General features: G+C 45.9%; 1 protein-coding gene across 2 annotated transcripts in view; it reads right to left on the bottom strand.

Moving 5' to 3' along the window:
- CEP85L (centrosomal protein 85L) overlaps positions 1-20485 on the bottom strand; it is a 519352-nt gene that overhangs the window by 238777 nt on the left and 260090 nt on the right. The gene's annotated exons all lie outside the window — the stretch shown is intronic.

Here is a 20485-nt window from a genome sequence, read left to right as displayed (position 1 = left end):
GTGCTCAAAATGCGACCATCCTGTTTCCTGACCTGTTCATATTTTGTAGGGAGAGAGATGATGACCTTTAACAGATTTAACCAATAATGAATCATTAAGACCCAGTACCATACACATGTAAATTACTGGGTGTTGGACTAGATGTCTGACCACAGACAGCCTTCATAATGTGGAAACACAAGCTCCGAGGTGCCCCTGCACATCACCGTAAACTGTGAGAAATACCTGTTGAGTCCAACGGAAAGCATCCCTGGCCTGAAACAGCGCTTTAGGTACATTTTAGAAGAATTAGCCTTAATCATTTCAAAGACATTCCACTGTTTGTGAAGTCTTTTTTACACACTGAAAATTTTGTGAAAAAAATGCCACAGTGAAAAAGGCAGGAAGGCGTCGTGTTCTACTTCTCTAGTGTGAGAACGAATCAGGCGGCAGCGGCACATCATATTTGAATCAATCTCAAAAACAACCCTGGGAGTGATTGGAGGGATCAAGAGATACATTAAATGGAGGGAAAAAAGACTGGCAGTTTAGGCATGTTTGAGGCTCCGCAGCTGAAAGCGAAATTGTAAACACATTGCAATCCGTGGAAATCATTGGGTCAGGTTCCTATTGTGGGAGTTGTTTTGTGTTTTTCCAATACATAAATCGTCTAACAAAACCTTCTCTACAAAAACTGCATGTAGCTACAAAACACTGACAAAAATAATCCCTGGGGAGGGTGCAAGGGGAATATAACTTTGATTAATTTCCAGAAGCAAAAAGGTTACTTCAAGCTGCAGAGCAAGTAAAGCAGGACTTTCACGAATTGAGTTAAACCATAAATGCTCAATCTCGAAAATCACCCATTTGTCTCTCTTGAGGACTGCCCTAAAAATGGCGGGAATCCGGCGACGGTGTCCACTGTGACCCCATCTCAGTGACGCCTGTTATCTCTCCTTCACATGCCTTTGGCTTTGAACTAGTCCATCACTCATAACATGTCAAGCAACACTGCTAATCTCTGAGCCTTTGTTTTAAGAACAGGTCTGGAAGGTTTTCAACAGGGTTTCATAGCTTCAAGAATCGCAGCCTCTCGTCCTCTGGTTCACACTCAAAAGCAGGAGACGGCAAAACACAAAGGTGTGTCTGGCACAAGCTGAGAAATAAAGTACCCGGCCTCAGGAGCCATAGTGCCAAAAACACATTTCACTGCCCAGAAAAACCTTGTTTTATTAAGTACTTTCTGTCACGACATGAAAATGGTAGGCTATGTATGGCATACATAAACAATGCTAGGGATGAGAATTTAGAATGTATGCACGATTGTCATTTCTCAGCTTTACCAATCCCACTTCTAATTTCATATTGATTTGTTTTATGATATGTACTGCATGAAATGAAATTCTAAATGTGAGTGTTCATTTAGGTGAAAAGGACTCACACCCACGGTCATACATGGATGCGTTGAGAAGTAAGAGTAGCAGAAAATAGGATATTATGAGTATGAATGAGGTTTGGGGGGTGGAGGGGGGGTGGGGGGGGTAGCCGACTTCGGGAGGGATGTCCCTTGGGATGTTTGACATTTGATCAGCCCAGGCTCTCTTTGGGCTGGTTTTGGGGTCCTCTGCTTGGGCTGTCGGGGGGGGGGGCGACATAAGCCAGCCATTTCTCTGACACCAACCACCATTTTAGGTAGTATGACTCTGTGGATGGTGCTCAGGAGATCTGAAATAAGTTCTATAAGTTTGGTAATTGTTGGTTAGTAGGTGAATATGTTTACGGACGAGCGGGTGAAAGAAGCCATGCACCTGCTGGCCAATGCAGGTCGCATGGATCTGATGTCTACAAACACACGGTTGATATATAGCCCGGTGAGGCACCAGCGGTGATTGCTTGCTCGAATGAGTGGTGTAATAAGGTAGGCAGCCGGGACCGCTCCTGAGAGAGGTGAGCGGCCCCCAGCTCAGCACGACGTACAGACGCCTCTAACTAATAGCCATGCTGAACAGCAGCCACCGTACTGTACAACATGGCTATAAGGCATTGGCAAAGCAGATAGCTCTTGCATAGGAGAGACTTATTGAGACTTTGCCATTGCTTGAGGATGGAAGGGCCCAAACGCTCCAGACAGTGGATGAAGTCTAGGGTGACCAGAATTGGTGCATTACCCAAACATTAAAGTATGACTACAGTTCTGCATCGACCAAGAAGCTTGGAATGACTTCATTAACAGCACTCCCCAACACAGAAAACACAGATAGCGAGGCTCTAAGGGCAACTAAATGCAACTTTTACACACATTAACATCTCGGTTAATTAAGTTACTTTTTGACAGCGGCAATTTAATCCTGCAATAGAAAACAGCAACACTTGCCTCCCTCTGTGTTCAGTCTATCCTCTCTGAACACCAAGCTCAATCCTGCCAGAGTGGTCTTGACCAGGACCCAATCATCACAGGTGTGCCTGTGATGATGCGTTTAGTGAGTAAGACTTGGGCCTCATTAAGACACTACGCTGCCAAAAGCCAGTTATGTGTAGAGATTTTGAACATAATTTCCCAAACACATAAGTAGGACTACAATTTTGCATTGACAGAGGGGCACAGAACGTCTTGACAGTGCCCACCAGCATAGATAACACAGACAATAAAGAACTAAGGGGATTTACATACAACCTTTACACAAAGCATCACCTAAGAAGACCTGCTAACTAATCCTGCACTGGGACACAGAAGCATGTGTTAATTAAATTACTTTAGGATAATGGCTGCCAACTAATGTTATGTTATGTTATGTTATGGAGATTTTTACGCGCCCAGCTGCTCCAGCAAAGGAGTGTCCTGGCGCAGGACAAGGTAACAACATAACACAGCTAAAAGAGGCACCAGACTAAAAAGTAAAACAATTTAAGAGAATAAAAAAGTCTTGATGGCCCTACGAAATGAGAAAAGATCATCAAGGGCCCGGATCTTTGGAGGCAAGGAGTTCCACAAGGCCGCAGCACGTACTCGAAATGAGCGGCCACCAGCCCGGCTACGCTTGAACCGGGGGGCTACTGCAAGTTCAAGGCCCAGCGAACGTAGAGAGCGGGCAGGAACATAGAGAGACAAGAGATTCAAAAGAATCTGGGCAGGAGAGCCCTTAAGGATCTTATAAGAAAGACAGAGCACTTTAAATTGAATTCTCTGCTTAACCGGCAGCCAATGGAGGGAACGCAGAGTATTGGCAGCGGAACAGAACCTGGGCAAGCCCACCACTGCTCTAGCTGCCGCGTTTTGCACGCGTTGAAGACAAGTGATTTCAGCCTGGTTTATCCCTACCAAGAGGGAGCTGGCATAATCAAGCCGAAAATCACCGTCGCCTGCACCACGAGCTGCCTGGTCGAAGCATCAAAGAATTTTAACACTGGTCTTAAGCCACGCAGGATGCCGAAACAGCATGCAGCGGTTCTCTTTGTGTGGCAGACAAAGCTAAGAGCAGGTTCTAACCACACCCCGAGATTTTTTATCTCCAAAACCGGAGTTGGGGTGGGACCAAGCTCTGGGGGCCACCACATATCGCCCCAGAGTTGCGCCCGCTTGCCGATAATCATGATTTCTGTCTTTTGTGCGTTCAACTGGAGACAGTTGGAGTTCATCCAGCTGGCAACCGCCCGAAGTCCATTCTGGAATCTCGGGGCATCCAAGCGAGAATCCCCACTGAGCGTGACGGCCAGCTGGGTGTCGTCAGCGTATGACACCATGGTCATACCCCACTGCTTGACGACATCAGCCAGCGGCCTCACGTAGAGATTGAACAACGTGGGGCTCAGTGAAGATCCCTGAGGGACCCCGAGATCCAGAGGATGAGATTTTGACTGGTGGGGCGGAATGGCCACGCAAAAAGATCGATCGGCAAGAAAGGAGCGGAACCACTGAAGAGCAGAACCAACGACACCAGCTTCCTCCAAGCGCTGAAGAAGAATCCTGTGCGAGACGGTGTCAAAGGCGGCGCTAAGATCTAATAAAACAAGCGCTGCCGTTTGACCCGAATCAAGCACAGTGCGCAGGTGTTCCACCATGAAGAGGAGAGCTGTCTCCGTGCTGTGCCCGGCTCGAAAGCCGTTCTGCGTGGCGTCCAGGATGTTGGCCCGCGAGAGATGGTCTGAGAGAGCCATGTTCACATGGGCCTCTGCTACTTTTGCCGGCCACGGAAGAAGCGATATTGGATGGTAGTTCTCAGGTTTACTAGAGTCCAGAGAAGGCTTCTTCAGGATCGGCATAACCACCGCCTGCTTCCACTTGGCAGGTACCAAGCCTGATGTAAGCGAGATATTAATCAGAGAGCAGACCGGCAGAAGACCGATAGATGACGGGTCTCTAAACACAGCCGGTTTTAAAGGGTCTACCGGGGAGCCTGACTTAATTCGCTGAGCCAGTTTCATGAAGCTCTCAGAAGATAGGCAGGGAAGAGTATGTAAGACATCCTGCACTGGAAGGTTAAGAGAGCCTCCACCCTGCGGCGTAGCAGTGGGAAAGGCTCGATAGATGGCTTGGACTTTTCCAAGAAAAAAGGCCGCCAAGGTTTCACAATGTGAAATAGAACAAGGTTAATTCACAGAGGCCTTTTTTGCCACCAGATCTTTAAGAGCCTTAAAAATGGTTCTGGATGGATTTGAGCTATTGCGGAATTCAAGGGCATATAACGCCGCACGGGCTCTGCAGACAGCGCGATGGTAGGATTTGATGGTGGCTAGATACAGGACTTTTTTACTGGTATCATATGTTTTCCGCCATTCTCTTTCAGCGCGTCTGCACGTACTTTTAAGTGTACGCAAGGATCCATCATACCAAGGACTGGGGTCCTTTGATCCGTATTTGCTCATAGTCACGGGAATGAGAGAATCAAGGGCCCGAGTGACCCATTCACAGAAGAGGTCATAGCCCATTTCCACAGTATCTAACGGGCCCAACGGGTCCTCAGACAGAAGGCGATGAAAGTCCTCGAGCTTTAGTTTATTCCAGTGTCGTCGGGGGACGGCTCGGGCCGTAGGCTTAGTAGGGGGCTCAAGCAATGGGCACTGTATCGTCACCAAGCAATGGTCCGTCCAGGCCAGGGGAAAAGGCGTTGTGACCCTGGCCTCTGCAAGGTTCGTAAAAAAGGGTCTAGAATATGTCTTCCGACATGTGTGGTATACGTGACCAGTTGAGACAGTTGAAAGGCCTCAAGGTCAGCCAAAGTGCTACTCCCGGCAGGAGCGGTCAGATTGTCGAAATGGAGATTCAAATCCCCCAAGAATGGAGAAATTAGCACACCCTACAGCCAGCGTGCTAAAAGTGTCTGGGAGTGCCTCCCTAAACGCCACGTCACTGCCTGGAGGACGATAAATCACCATGCCAGACAGAGAGAAATGGGGGGTGATGGAAATTTTAAACGAGGCACTTTCACAGCCCGAAATATTTAGGCCTCTCCAATCGCAAGGGTAACAGTACCTGACAGCAAGCGCTATTCCGCCACCTCTAGTTGAGCGATTGAGCGTATACACCGAGTACTCGGAGGGGAAAGCCAAATTGAGAATAGCTCGTGCGAGGAGCATTTACTTCTAGCAGCTGAAACCTTACCCAAACAACGGGGGAGGGCAGAGGTACCAAGCGACCACCTGCAGCAGGCACACTGGTATGGGCCACACAAAGGGCTCACCCGAGCCACACCACATCCAGAGAGTCGCTGTCTGATTGACACCAGGGCATCCCTTGAGTAGCTAAACATCGCATTCAGCACTGGACCAAAGGACGGAGTCCTGCCCTGTCCAACGTGTCCGAACGCGGACGAGCGCAGACGGGCAGGACTCTGGCAGGACTCAGGCACAGCGAAGGCACACCCGCTGCGCGATCCCGCTGCGCTTCGTAGGGAGCTTTAAGTAGGCGCCCTCTCTGCATCCGGCGCGCTAGAGCGCTCGCCGAGTAAGCCTTCTAACAGCACACACCACTACAAGATGGCGCCTAAACAAGATCCCCACCCCAGGAACCGGACCCGCTTTAAAAGCGGTGAAACTACCGATTATGATGCGAGTAAGGGGAGAGATTAAACCCTGCTTAAAATCAGGGGAAAAGCAACAAAGTTAAACAAAAATAGTAAACAGGTAGTTTAAAAATTCGAAGCAGCAAATAAAGCGCGAGGCGCTGAGCAGCGTTCTGGTACCTTGTCAGGGCTGTCCCCAAGGGCTAGTCGCCTTAAGTAGGCGTCCCTCTCTGCATCCGGCGCGCTAGAGCGCTCGCCGAGTAAGCCTCCTAACAGCACACACCACTACAAGATGGCGCCTAAACAAGATCCCCACCCCAGGAACCAGACCCGCTTTAAAAGCGGTGAAAGTACCGATTATGATGCGAGTAAGGGGAGAGATTAAACCCTGCTTCAAATCAGGGGAAAAGCAACGAAGTTAAACAAAAATAGTAAACAGGTAGTTTAAAAATTCGAAGCAGCAAATAAAGCGCGAGGTGCTGAGCAGCGTTCTGGTACCTTGTCAGGCACCTGACCGGAACGCATAAAACTGCAGTTGACATTCTCTGTAAAAAAGCATGTTCTAAATATGCTGAAATGTACCAAGACCGCTTATGAAAAACCAGGAATGTCCCACCAAACCGGGGATCCCTAGTCATTCTATTTGGGTGGCATCCTACATAGCTGTTATCTATTGGTATCAAACATTTAGCGCGCTACACATGGGCATCTTTACCTCCATATGCTATTATATGGGAGGATACGCAGATGTATAGGGGATATCCTTATCTATTACATCAAATTCAAATAAGGCATGCCCATTTGAAATGGGATTGCACTGTATCAGAAATAGCTTGTTCCATTTTACAGAGAGGGGCGCATAGTCACATTTTCTAATACATTTTATAGTAGTCTACGTGGATCTTAAAAATTCAAAATGCACAAATAAAGACAGCAATTAAACTGGATGTATATTTGTAGAATTGTAGATGGGTAACAGTAAATTACATGTATCTTTTTCAACCGAGGGATTCTGATTGACAACAAATTGACAAAGAGAGTGCAAAGTTTGAGTTGTATATGATGTCACTCAGAACCCAAAGATTAAAAACATCCCCATAATTCACTTTTTACCACTCTATAATTGTATGTTATGTATGAACCCCCAAACCATCTGCCCCTGTTATCTACGGCTATACTGCAGCAGAAGAGTAATGGGAGAACTATACATTACATGGCCTCTCCTCGATTACCTAAATGTGAAAAAATATCTTACCTGCCACACTTAACCAACCATCCCCTCCATCCCAGCTTTCTGCCAACGCAGACAAACAGCGCTGTACTGAAAGGCTCTGTGAGAGCCCTGTCAACCTGGCCTGGAAAGGCCACAGCAACAGTGGATAACGAGATTTGTTATCAACCGTTGCTACGTCCAAGCAGTGAGGTACCAGATTTAGAATGTGGTGCAATCAACAGAGACTTCCTGTTGGAAGCACCCATAACATATCAGCTGTACCGGACTTTGAGGACCAACCTCGCGTAATCAATCAAAGAAAGGGAAGCTCTCTCCTGATTGCTGTATACTGCTTGGCTGCTGCAGGGGAATTTGTTCCATCAAAATATTAGCCATTATGAAACGCCCATGTGAGTCTTCTCCCTGATAGGTGGAAGAGGGGAACGAGAAGTGTGCAGGTAGGAAGGGAGATATATTTATACAATCACGGATTATGTTTTTCCACACACAGTGATATTGGTTTAATTTGGAGTTAGACACTCTTGATCTTTACTGATCTTAAAGCATGTCACCTACAACCCTCCAGCGAGGGATATGCAAGACATCATGTGTCTGTTCTACTAGAACATCTTTGAGAGATGACTGCCATAGGCAAAGTTACATATAAAATACATTATTTAACTGCATATACATTTGACTTTTTACCCCTGAGAAGGTGTTGAAGTGCGTTACAGCAGGAAGCGCTATACTCCAGAACCCAAGGATAGTAATTACTTCAGTGTTACTATTTATTGTTGGTTACTGGGATTGGTCTGGTGCTCTCAAGGAAAACATTTGATGCATTTACTCCAGTTTCTTTGCTGTAGATTAAATTAGGAGTTAGGTGAGAGAATAGTGCGTGCTCATGGAAATGATTGGCAGGATGAACAGATCGGCTAGTGGAAGTTTGGTATTCTTAGGTTGCAGGAATATGGTTTCAAAGGAGAAGAGATTGTGATCTTTGAAATGAGATGTGGCAATTTGGAAAAATATGACAACAAAAAGTAAGGCAGAGAGGCATGTGACTTAGATTGGTCTACACTCAAGAGTCTGTAAAACATGTTGAGGATGAGGGTAAGGAGAAGGTCTCTCGATAGGAAGAAAGGATAAAGAGCAATCGCTAGTTGGAAGTCAAGATCAATTTTTCATGCAAGGTTTTAGGACTAACGGGAGAAGGCTATGCTTTTCGAAACAGTATGCAATGTGAAGATGTAAAACTGTAAAAAGAAACGACAATATTTGCATGTGGCACAGCATATTGCACTGTAACATTTGCATAATGCTTATTGCGGTCATTAAGAATAGGTACACAAATAATCTAGTTGGCATACATTAAAACATCACCACAAACAAATATGTTGTAATATGGTACCTAAAGCATCAAAAAAGAAGGATTCAAAAGATTTATCTCTATGTGCCCATCGCAAAGTCTGTAAATATGGCCAGCCCGTGCTTTTTCTTGACAGTACAGATTTGAATACCAAAAGCCTTTGATTGTAAATTGCTCAAAAAATGTCTCCAAGACTGTGGCAGGGGCAGTGCGGCGTGTGGAGGATCACAAGGCTCATATACACAAGAAGGACCGCTGCAGCTGCCGCATTCGCCCATTTACTATCGAGAACATATATTCAAATCCCCTTGCCACCAAATTGTAGACAGAAATGATGAGAAACATGCTCTGAAGCTGGGCTCTGACTCCTCCTGGAGAAAGCCCAGATCATCTCCATTTTAGGGCATGGAGGCAGCAGCTGCATGAGTGTTTCTTGGCACTGGCATCAGGGTCAGCTGCTATCCCGCTCTGACAGCACTCTACCGTACACTTCTCAGCACACTTGTACGATTAAGAGGGGATTGGAAATCAGCAAAGTGTCGCTGCTTTTCTGCGCTTTCCCAGCATGCAGTTCACATAAACATGTGTCCAATGTATATGCCTCTTTGTGTTGAGCGGTTAGGAAACTGCTACCTACTCCAAGGTTCAGAAAAACACACCCTGAGCCAAACAATCATGAGAAGAGAGGAAACACTCAAAGAATGCATAAAATATGAGCAAAGCAAAGGGGGCTTTGTAGTGTCCAATTCAACACAGTCCAACTCTCTGGCAGGGCATTAGAACCAAACAGTATTAAACCGAGCTTTGCTTGTACTTCAAAAATGCATGGATATGCCATATAGCTAGATGTAAGTATGCCACAAACAGCTTAGATTTCTAATGGCTCACCTGTCACACTCACAACTTCCAACTGCACACATTAGCCAGAACACGTCATACACATCCAGCACAGCACAGCACAGCACAGCACAGACAGATCACTTAGGCGCGAATCACAGCAATAGGAATCTGTATATGTAAAAGGACCCTTAGCTGTGAAGCCAAAGACATCTGCTCACACACCAAGCTAACATGCAACTAACCAGCTAGTGGAGAACCCAACAGCATATGTCAACTTTAGCTACCTAATAAATAAATAAAGCACTGGGTGATGGTCAGTGCAGGACCACAACATACATACAAAACATCAGTGCAGCTCTGCATCCTTACCCTTCAAACCATCAATCCACCAAGTATGACATATTCAATGAATGAAGAGACATTCCTTCACCATACGGACAGCACACTGCTTCAAATTCATTCAGGCTTCTGTATACAATGGATACCTCACACCCTTTTGGAAAGTCATTCCAGGAATGCCGAAGGCTCTGTGAAGCCATAGTACTGGCCAGCTCTATGCCATCATGTCAAGTAACAATCCAGATCTGGCGAACTAAAAATGGCGTCCCCAGCACATCATTCGCACAGGGTGAAAATATCCCTCTTTTGGAGTAAGTTAACTCTGAGCATCTAGCGCCGTGGACCACAGGCTTCCCAAGCAGCAAAGATACCACAGTAAGGGACACAGAAGTCTTTCAGCAGGAGGTGGTAAGAGCTGCCAAACTCCAAAGGATTAAACATCACATTCTACAACTGCATTTTTGTTCTCATTAAGGACGGCAAAACGGCAGTCAAACAATTCTGCCTCTACCTCCTTTTCCTAACCCCCACATCAGTTATATATTTTACATGCATATGATACTTTACAAGTTCAGATTTCAACAGGCCAAATTCTCTTGTCATAAAGAATTATGATCATTGTAATTATTCATGTGATAAACGTTTCCTCCCTTTCGCATTCAATACAACGCCTACTATGAATGTTCACTCATCTCTGGACTCACCAAAGCAATGCAGCAGTTTGAAAGCAGTTAAATATCCATACTGCATAAAGCTTCAGGACTTATTTAAAAATCACAGCCTGTGCTGCATAGCAACATCTCTGGTGTGTCACAACCATTTACCTGGAAGGTGGGCTCTCGTCACACCTCATCACCCACTTCCAGTTGCATACTCAAAATGTGTTTCAATCCATTAACAAGCTAGTGACTGACCAACAATGATAGCAACACAAAAATATGATGGGTGGAATGCTGAACATTGTCAAACATTCACCCCAGTACAAAGTTCTGGGTATAAATCCATAGTTATTTTGCTCACTGTGCCATTCCAATTTAGACCTAGCCATAGCAAATCAGTCTTGACCCTGATCCCCATGGGAACAGTCCAGCACGACGGCCAGGCCAGGTACTCCTTGGATTGGAAACAAGCATCCTGAGACCAGTTTTGGGGTATCACCCCTCATCAGCCTGGCTAGCTTAAATCCAATGGCATGGTGAGCACAGGACCCACGCCTGGGCTTACCCTTCCCACTTAGGGCGACTATAGCAACACAAAAAGATGGACGTAATGCTGAACATTGTCAAACTTTCACCCCCAGTACAGAGATCTGGGCCTAAATGCATTGTTTTTTTTGCTCACCATGCTATTCCAGTTTGGGCCCAGCCATTAGCAAATCAGTCTTAACCCTGTCCCCATGGGAACAGTCCAAGCTCAACTGCCAGTCCAGGAGCTCGCAGGACCGGAAACCCAAGCATGTGCTCCTGAAGCTCAAATCTGTCTTCCCACCGAGTGAGGGGACACCATGGCCAACTGGAGCCGCACAGGACCAATACCTGGGGGTACCGGAGCCCTTGCAGCAGCCAAGGCTTGTTCTGCCCAGTCAGGACACGAATGCCGAAGAATACCGACCTTCACGTCAAGGGACTTTAGGGACAGGGAGACCCACTTCGTGAGTGGCCCAGGTGTCCTGTGTGCCCCTCTTCTGCAAAACAAAGACCAAAACGTGAGATTGTGACTGCCGTCAACCGACACCTCAAAGAACTTATGCACCCGCGCGCCACAGCCCGAGTCCAAGGGAGGTGACGGTGCCAATGGGGTCCCCAGACCCACTAGAGCCCAATCCACACTTGGGTTTGCCCAGAATGAACTTCCAGTCGCCGCCTGCAGACTCTTTTTGCAGACCCCCTCCAACCACGAGAGACTCCTGCACCGGAATCTGATGTCAAAAGACACCACCAGACCCAAGCCCCAGTACCCGTGGAGCAGAGGACCTACGGGGTCCCCATGAGCCCGAGCATCGCAAGGGTTGAGTCTCCCTGTGGGTTCCCCCGGGCAGGTCTCCCAGTCCCAGCTTGCAGACTCTTTGTAACCGGACCGTTCTCCCATTAAAGTAAATGGGACACTCAAGCCGTGAAACACCTCTGCACCAGATACCCCAGAGCCTCCCGAGGTGACCTGTGGGTGTGGCTTTGGACCTTGCCCCATACTCACCTTAAGTCCAGAAGAACAGTTCCATAAGTCGCTGTCATGTGCCCGAATGCAATACATGATTTTCCTCCATAGGATAACATTACCAATCCCAAAAATGCACTGAGTTCATGCTTGAAAAATGTGAAAATTCATAACTTAAAAAAGTACCAGATTCCGATGATCTTGATATCTAAATGTGTATAGAAGTGTGTGTTATTTTTATAAATTGGTGTCAGATTTCTTTATTGGGTGGGTGACTCATTTACTGCCTTTGTGCATGCAATAAATGCTTAGGCCTAACCTCTGATATGCCTAACTGCTCACCCACACTATCACAAAAGAGAGCATTTGGGGTGTAATTTGTGCCTCTTTAATTCCTTTGGGGTTTGCCTAGACTCTTTATACAGTGTAACTCTTTTTGGTCCACTATATAGAGCGCCAGCTTCCTACAGAGGGAAACATGAGGGAGGGAGTAAATGGAGGACATGAGAGGCATGGATGGAGACTTAAGCAATTGAGAGGTATATACAGCTAGGTTCTCGGCCTTTTCCCTCCTGGGCATTGACCAATGGAGCATGGAGATGCCCCTTGGTGAAGTCTCTTCCTAACAACTTACCCTTTGTTAGAAATGGGGGTCTCTAGCTGGCAGAGGTAGGTACACCTTTGTCCAAATAGGGACCCTTGCTTCCTAGTCAGGGTAAGGGGATACACTCCTAAAATAACCCCTGTTCTCCCCCTTGGAAGCTTGGCACGAGCAGACAGGCTTATCTCAGAGGCAGTGTGTAAAGCATTTGTGAACACATACAGTAATACAGTGAAAACAGTACAAATGGACACCACACCAGTTTAGAAAAATAGGTAAACTGTATCTAAACCAAAACAAGACCAAACAACAAAAATCCACAACACAGTATTAAAAATAAGACTTTCGAATGGTAGGATTAGTTCAGTTCAATACAAGTTGTAAATGCGACACTTTTCTCAGAAAGTACCTTGGATGTGTCACGAAAAACAAACAAAATGGACTCAGGGAAGGTGATGCGTCCATTCCTTACACTCAGAGGAGGTGATGCGTCCGTTCCTCACTGCAGCGCAGGGGAGTTGATGCATCGGTTCCTTACTACAGCGCAGGGGAGTTGATGTGTCGATTCCTTACTGCGTGGGGAGTTGATGCGTCTGTTTCTTACTGCAGCCCCAAACGATGCGACAGTCTTGGCACCTCGATGCGATGCGTCGATCCAGTAAGATGCGTGGTTTCATGCAGTCGCACCATAGGCTTGCGTCGGTATCGGTGCGGTGATCTCAGACTTCGGAGATCGTTGCACCCGATGCATCATGCAGCGATTTCTCGAGCTACGGCAGGCACTACAACGGTTTCTTCGGCGATGCGTCGGTAAACAGGTGCGGATGCGACGCGCTTCTTCGGTGTTGCGCCGATTTTCCAGCTCTCAGCCACAGTCTCTAGCGGTCGTAAACAGCAGCAGGCACCTCTTTGCAGGTTGGAGTTCCCAGCAAGGAAATTCAGAGGAACCGGTGGTGAAGTCTTTGTGTCCCTGAAACTTCAGAACAGGAGGCAAGCTCAGTTTCAAGCACTTGGAGATCTTCCTCAAGATGATAAAGCAAACAGCAAAGTTATTTTCTCCTTTCCTTGGCAGCAAGCAGCCACTGCATGCCAAACCCAGACAGCAAACAGCACAGCGGCAGTATTCCTCCTCAGCTTATCTGGCTCTTCTCATTGGCAAAGTTTCCTTTTGATTTCCCAGAAGTGATCTAACAGCCTGGGGTCTGGGTCCCACTTTTATACACATAAATCCTTTGTTCTCTGTACCCAGCAAAAAACAGTTCTGTCCTCACTGGTGCAGTTTCCTGACAGGAGATGGAGACAGCATTGTTGAAGGCAGACCAGGCCCATTCAGGTGAAAAGGAAATCTCCTCCCCCTACTCTAAATGCAGCCCAGGTCTATTCAGCCCAGCCCTGACTCAGACTTCTGGAGCCGCAGCCCCTCTCCAGCCCCTGTCATCCAAACAAACCTAGCAGAGGCACACTGGATGGTTAGGCAAGAAAAGTGGTATTTTCCAACACAGAAAGTACAAATTACCCTCACTAAAAGATGCATTTTAACATTCTGAGTTCAGGCATACTAAACTTTATTTTTCTACCTCGTTCCCAAAGCCAGTTATGTTTATAAGATGTTATAAACAAACTCCCCATTCTGTCCTAGGGGAACAGGTAGCCTTGCAATAGTGAAAAACTAAATTGGCAGTAATTCACTATCAGGATATGCCACACACATCAGGGCATGTCCTACCTTTAACATACAATGCACCCTGCCCGCAGGGGTACCTTGGGCCTACCTTAGGGGTGACTAATATGTAGAAAAGGGAAGGTTTAGGGGCTGGCAAGTGTGTGCACCTGCCAAGACGATATGGCAGTCCCTGACTGCGCACAGGCTCTGCAATGGCAGGCCAGAGTTACATTTTACAGGCTGTTTCTGTGGGTGGCACAATCAGTGCTGCAACCCACTAGCAGCATTTGATTTACAGGCCCTGGGCACACAAAGTGCACTATACTAGGGTCTGACAAGTAAATCAACTATGCCAATCATGGAATCACTAATCCATAACAACAATGTATAAAGGGAGCACTTGCACTTTGGCACTGAACCGCAGTGGCAAAGTGCCCAAAGCATCTAGACCAGCAAAATGGAGTCCAACACACAACAAACACATAGGAGGCTAAAGCAAAAAATGGAAGGGAGACCCGCACCAATGGTGCCAGGTCTAACACCCTTGCTGATCCACCCTCCCAGTTATTTTTTCTTCCTTTTTGTTCTATGAAGCACCACTCTTCCCAAAACTACACAATAATGGCATCCTGGGAAGGTAGTGGTGGAATGCATATGTTTCTATTTTGTGGCCTCCGCTGCCTTCCTACCTTTGTCTGGAGTGTTTTTTAATATACTTTTTTTTTGTTGCAGTGTTATTTAGCGCAAACTCCATCCGAAGGTAATGGAGCGCTTTACATCAACACCAGTGACATAACGCAAGGACACATTCTTTTTTTTGGGTAGGCACAGGGAAATTATTTGTCCAGAATCACAAGATGTTGAGCCGACCTGGTATCCCAATTCCAAATTCAGCAGCTCTGACCCTCAGGCCATATCCTCTCCCCCAGATTTACTGTGTTCACCGTCCACACCCCGTTACCGCCTTTTTTTATTTCACGGGGGCACATGCCCTGCTTCGCTTCCTTTCTTCCAGTTCCCTGCCAGAACCTACTATGGTTCCCAATTCCGTGGCGTGGTGGAGGCTGGGAAACAACTGATATAAAAACACAGTAGACCTTCCACACAAAGCAGTCAATTCCCTTCTGCCCTCATCTTACTGTGCTCGACTTCCCTTCCCTGCTCCACTTATGAACACGGTATTGAGAAGGGATGTAAACCAGCATACAAAAAAACGAACATAAGAGTTTTTGTAAGATGCTCTGACATTTTTGACGAATTGCTTTTAGATTGCTGTTGCCCACATCAGTAGATTTGCACAATAGAGACCACATTTCCTCTCAGCTGGTAAAGATGCGTTGGGCTTACAGAGACCACCACTTTTATTTGTCACAAGCCTAATTGAGAAATGCAATGTACTTAGGTGTAACTACAAATATTTCAATTTTGAAACCAACACTTTTGTTTACACAAACATATTTGAATTGTGTAATACAAGTACCAGACAGATATTGCTTTCCCACAGCGCATAATGTAAGACAAATGGAACTGACCCTTTAAAAAATATTGCATGTGGCTGTGTTCTTGCCTAGCACCATGCTCCACATTCAAAGGATGTAACAATACTTCAGGCATGCCCCTAAGATGCTTCACTCCTTATAATATGTTCAACTGGAACAACTCCTCAAGAAGCAGGTTTTCTCATACAGTCATCACAAGAACAGCATGTGAGAGTTATTTATGTAGATAATCACAGTAGAGAGCCACGTGACACTGGTCCCAACCCTGTTCTCTAGCAGAGTTCTCTTCATCTAGTTTTACCCTAAAACATACTTCTCAAGAGCTAGGTTTTCAGTCTGTTCCTCAAATGGAGATTATTTCACCCTTTCACAAATTATGAAGAAACTTAACTCCAACTTTGCACCCCTTTCCTGATCCCACCACGCCCACATGATGTGGATCAGCATTGTCATCGACACTAGGTAGTTCTATGTCATGATGAAGTAGACAACAAAAAAATAAAGCTAAAACCATTTGCTAATTGGAGAAAAACGAAAAAATGAGTTTGCTGCATGGAAATTGCGATTTTTTCAAAAGTCATGAACCCACAGCTGCCATTTAAACTAAGAGAGAAAGGCACCAATGTGTGAAGAAAACTGATTTTCATGAAAATCGTGACTTTGAAAAAGGGAAACAAGGATCCCGGCTGTGCACAGCCAAAGTATTTTCACAGAGGGGTTTGCCTGCCCACGGCTAGTCCTGTGACCAATTCATGCAGCACTCTGGGGTTGGCCGCCCACAACTGTTGGGTGCATGGCCTAGCCAAAGGCAATTTTTCCCCCACATGATGCTTAACATGCCAGACAGTAGCTGACTATGCAAAGTATCTGCCAAATGTTGGGCAACTCGGTCCATGAATTGAAAAGCTGATGGCAAATAAAGCAAGCACTGGCAAAGCCAACAGGTTGCGCTTATGGGAGATCATTTGGCCTTGCAATGTTTTTTTTAATGTTGCACAGCATTGCGAGCTACTGCACTACATAGCTTAACCCCTTCGATGCTCATGACGGAACGGTTCTGTCATGAGCGTCGGTTGGCCTGTGCTCATGACGGAACCGTTCCGTCATGAGCCCTTTGGCTCATTAGAACGTTCAGCACAGCGCGAAAATTTGCGCCGCGCTGAAGCGGTTAAAGTAAAAACAACAAAAAAGCGATGACTTGGTCAGACTGCTCCATAGCGCTTTTTTTTTTAACTATACACACACAAACAAGTTTAAATTGTTATTTTCACTATATCCTTAATATGCAATTTATATTCTTGAACAAATACCCATTGCAGTTACCAGCGTTTCAAAGTGTAGCTAGCTGGAACACTGAGCATGGAGAGGCTGTGGCTTTATGGCCAGAGCTGCTGACTTTGGAGCTGGGGAACCAGGTTTGAGTCTAGGCGCCTGCTCCACATCCTGTGATTCTAGGCAAATCACAATCTCCCCATGCCTGTAAAAATTGTGTCCTATTGTAATGTAACTACTGCTCATGTAAAGCTTTCCAAGTCCTTCCAGTCGACTTAGCGCTGTATAAAACAAGCTATGATGGAGGTAGGCAACTAGCGACGGGGTGGGGAAGGTGCATGCAGTAACGGTAGAGAGATGGTGGGAGTGACAGACCAGCAATGAACGGGGAAGGGGCATGCAGTGACAAAAGAAAGTTGATGGTAGTGACGGGCAAGCACCAAACAGAATGTGAATTCTGGAAAGTAAAATAAATAATGTTACAAGTGCAGGCCAATGGAAGGACATTGGCTGCCGGAAGCTCATGGAGCAGCACCTGAAGCATGTGCTGCGCTTGTTCACTGCAGGGCGCATCATAGTGCTGTTCTAAGTGTGTCACCTAAATCACACAAACCCCATGGTGGGCTCAAGAAGAGGGAGTTACAGGTCATGGTTTTCCTTTCTCTGTGTCTCTAGACATGTCTAACTGATGCTGCTCTGACTATTCTGGTAAATCGGGTCCTTTTAGCATTCATGTTTTCCAAGGAGTGTTGATGGTAGCCCATTAGCAGGAGATGGCCGTATTTGCTTGTGAAAGGCTGTCTGTGCCCTCTCACCCTCTGGACTGTTAAATCTGTGGCTGCCTACAGGAAAAAAGCAGAGAGCCAATAACTACATTTTATTTTGCAATTCAAAACTGTCAGATCAATAGTAAAATTGTATGTGGGGGAGCAAAAACTGTTTTTACTGGTGTCTCCTTACAACAAGAATAAAAACAGGAGAGCTGAGTAACAGACCCCACTTCTCTTTTCCAACATGTTTCGGGGATTGAATACTGCCCTATGGACTCAGGAATCTTACCCAGGAATACAAGTATATCACAAATATTGTGAAATAATCCCTGCTTCAGGACCCATGGTCACCAGCCTCAGCAGTGGATCAGGGCGAGGTGGAAAATTAACTCTGGTCCCACTCCTTGAAGAGGTCTTGCAACATGCTATTGACGAGGCTGTCAGTACGTCCAGCATATAACACAGGGAGAGTCACTGCAATTGTAGCCTGCACTGTGAAACAGGCCGTGCCCATGCTGCCAAGCCACACTCACAGCTGACACGTGTGGGCAGCTGGACTGCATGGGCATTGAGACTGCGGACTACACACCCAACACCAAAGCATCTTCTGCCTTGCTTCCAGTGCCAACAGTGCAGTGGGAGAGCAGCAGTGACAGCCAGGTCCTATAATTCTCTGTGGCCCCAAATATGTGGGAGCTTGTTTGGAAAAGCAGCACCATGAAGGATGAGAAGAAAAGCTCTTAGCACAGCCTGGGCCTCGTGCAATGCTGCAAGTGTCACAGAGTTCCTCTGTATTTATAACTTTTACATTAAAAAGTGTATCTTGAATTGGTTTGCTTCGTTACCTTAGATTATATCGCTGCGCTGAGTGGCCTTTATTAAAATTAGTGAACCACACCCTTTAAGTTGTGATAATTCTTTTAATGAATAAGGCAAATCAGTTGTCTCGTTTCTTCTATAAAAGCCTTTATTTTTTATAGATGGAGCAATTTTATGGTTGATTAAACCATACATAAAAAAAGGTTGTTGTACAAAGTGCACCCTGAACTCTTTCAAGGTACCATCAGATGTGATGATCATGAAAAAGAAGGCACAGTGAAGAAAAGTAATTGCCTAGGGACAAACTGTTTGATCAAGCTTGGAAGCTAGGATGCATTGAGCAATTCAGATCTTGAATGGATATCACATTATTTCCCCCTTCTGCACTGATAACCGTTTTATTAACGACCCAGGAAACAAGTCGTGGTCTATTGGCACAGATGGAGCACAATTATGGTCTATTAAACTATATACAAAATAAGATTTTGTACAGTGCATATCCTGAATTTACTTATTTCAAGGTGCTCTCGAACTTGATGATCACTGAAAAGTAGGCAAAGGGAAGAAACGTCATTGTCCAGGTTGACACAGTTTAGTCAAGCTGGGAAGCTGTGACTGAAATCAGGGACTCTAGGTTAGGGCCCCACAACTAGTTTTGCCCTGTGTCCAATAAAAGCTTTGAAGTGGTCTGGGAATGCAATGGAAGTGTATTCAAAATATACCTGAAGACTTTTTTATAAGATGAGGAACAGCAGTGGAAACACCCTTCTTCAAAGAACAGCAACATATTGGCCAGAAACAGTGAAAGCTGCCCTCCTTCAGACGACAGGTACAGCTAGGGTAGCATGAGCACATGCTTTTTCTGTCACAGGACAGGTACAGATCAGGCAGCAGCAGTGCAAGGTTCACTGCCTCGCAGAATAGGGACTGCATGGCAGTAGCAAAGCAAGTTTACATCTCGCACAGGAAGCAAAGGGTTCAGGCTTCCATTTTCCACAGAAATATCGATCCAGCACTAGCTCCTATTGCACACAGGACAAGTACACTTAAGGAGTGAGTAACATGCAGGTTACAGACAGATCTGTGGAGTGGGCGATTAACTCAATTAACAAAATGTATAGGAGGATGAGTAATTTAATATGCAAGTTCTGGTACCGTTCTCACGTCATATTCCACATCAGCACCCTGAAAATCCTATGGTCAGAAACCTGATGTTTGTGTTAATTCTTTAGTCTTCCATGCATTGAGAAATTGCAGAGACCTAGTAGATTATTTTTATTTGGAGAAGGCTCACCAAAGCCTAAATAAATATGCTTTAGAGAGGCACAACAGTGTCAACCACTTTGAAAAGGTTTTGAAAGTGTGAGTCTCAGGCTCTGTGCAATCGAAGGATCGTGCTGCTCCTGTTCAAAATGCTGAGGAGTGGTATACAGTGGTCGAAGAGGGAGGGTTCGGAGGGGCATGATGTGCCCATACTTTTTTAATTTAAGGAAAACAGTTCCCCTACTTTCTGTTAAAAGATAACCGTCCCTAGACGGTTAATTCAGATAGCGGAAGTGCTTCTGCTTCAGTGTAAGGTAGGGAGTCTCCTATGCTGTGAAACCGAGGGCGGGCAGATAGGTAAACAAGCCTTCTTGCCAGGGTGCCTGCTGCCTGAAAGAAATGTAAGTGTGAGCAATTAATCAATCTGCAAATGTAAAGGGAGCTCAGAAGCAGGTATTGGCTTTGATTAATGGTACCCCTTGACACTACCGGATACAGATGTATTCTGTTTGAGTGGTATTGGAAAGGAGTTACCACCTGAGCAGAGAAGTGTGTTCTTTTTAAGGGGATATAACACTCGCCCGGGTGCCGCAGGGGCAGCAGGGCCTGTGCTAGCCCATATTTTCCACTGCGCCAATCAGGATCCAATTCCTGGCTCTATGGATACAGACACTGACCTCTGCAGTGCATTAGCTAATAAAGGTT

The sequence above is a fragment of the Lissotriton helveticus genome, chromosome 6 (assembly GCF_964261635.1).
Source record: "Lissotriton helveticus chromosome 6, aLisHel1.1, whole genome shotgun sequence".
In the NCBI taxonomy this organism is placed as follows: Eukaryota; Metazoa; Chordata; class Amphibia; order Caudata; family Salamandridae; genus Lissotriton; species Lissotriton helveticus.
This window is presented reverse-complemented; position numbering and strand designations above follow the sequence as displayed.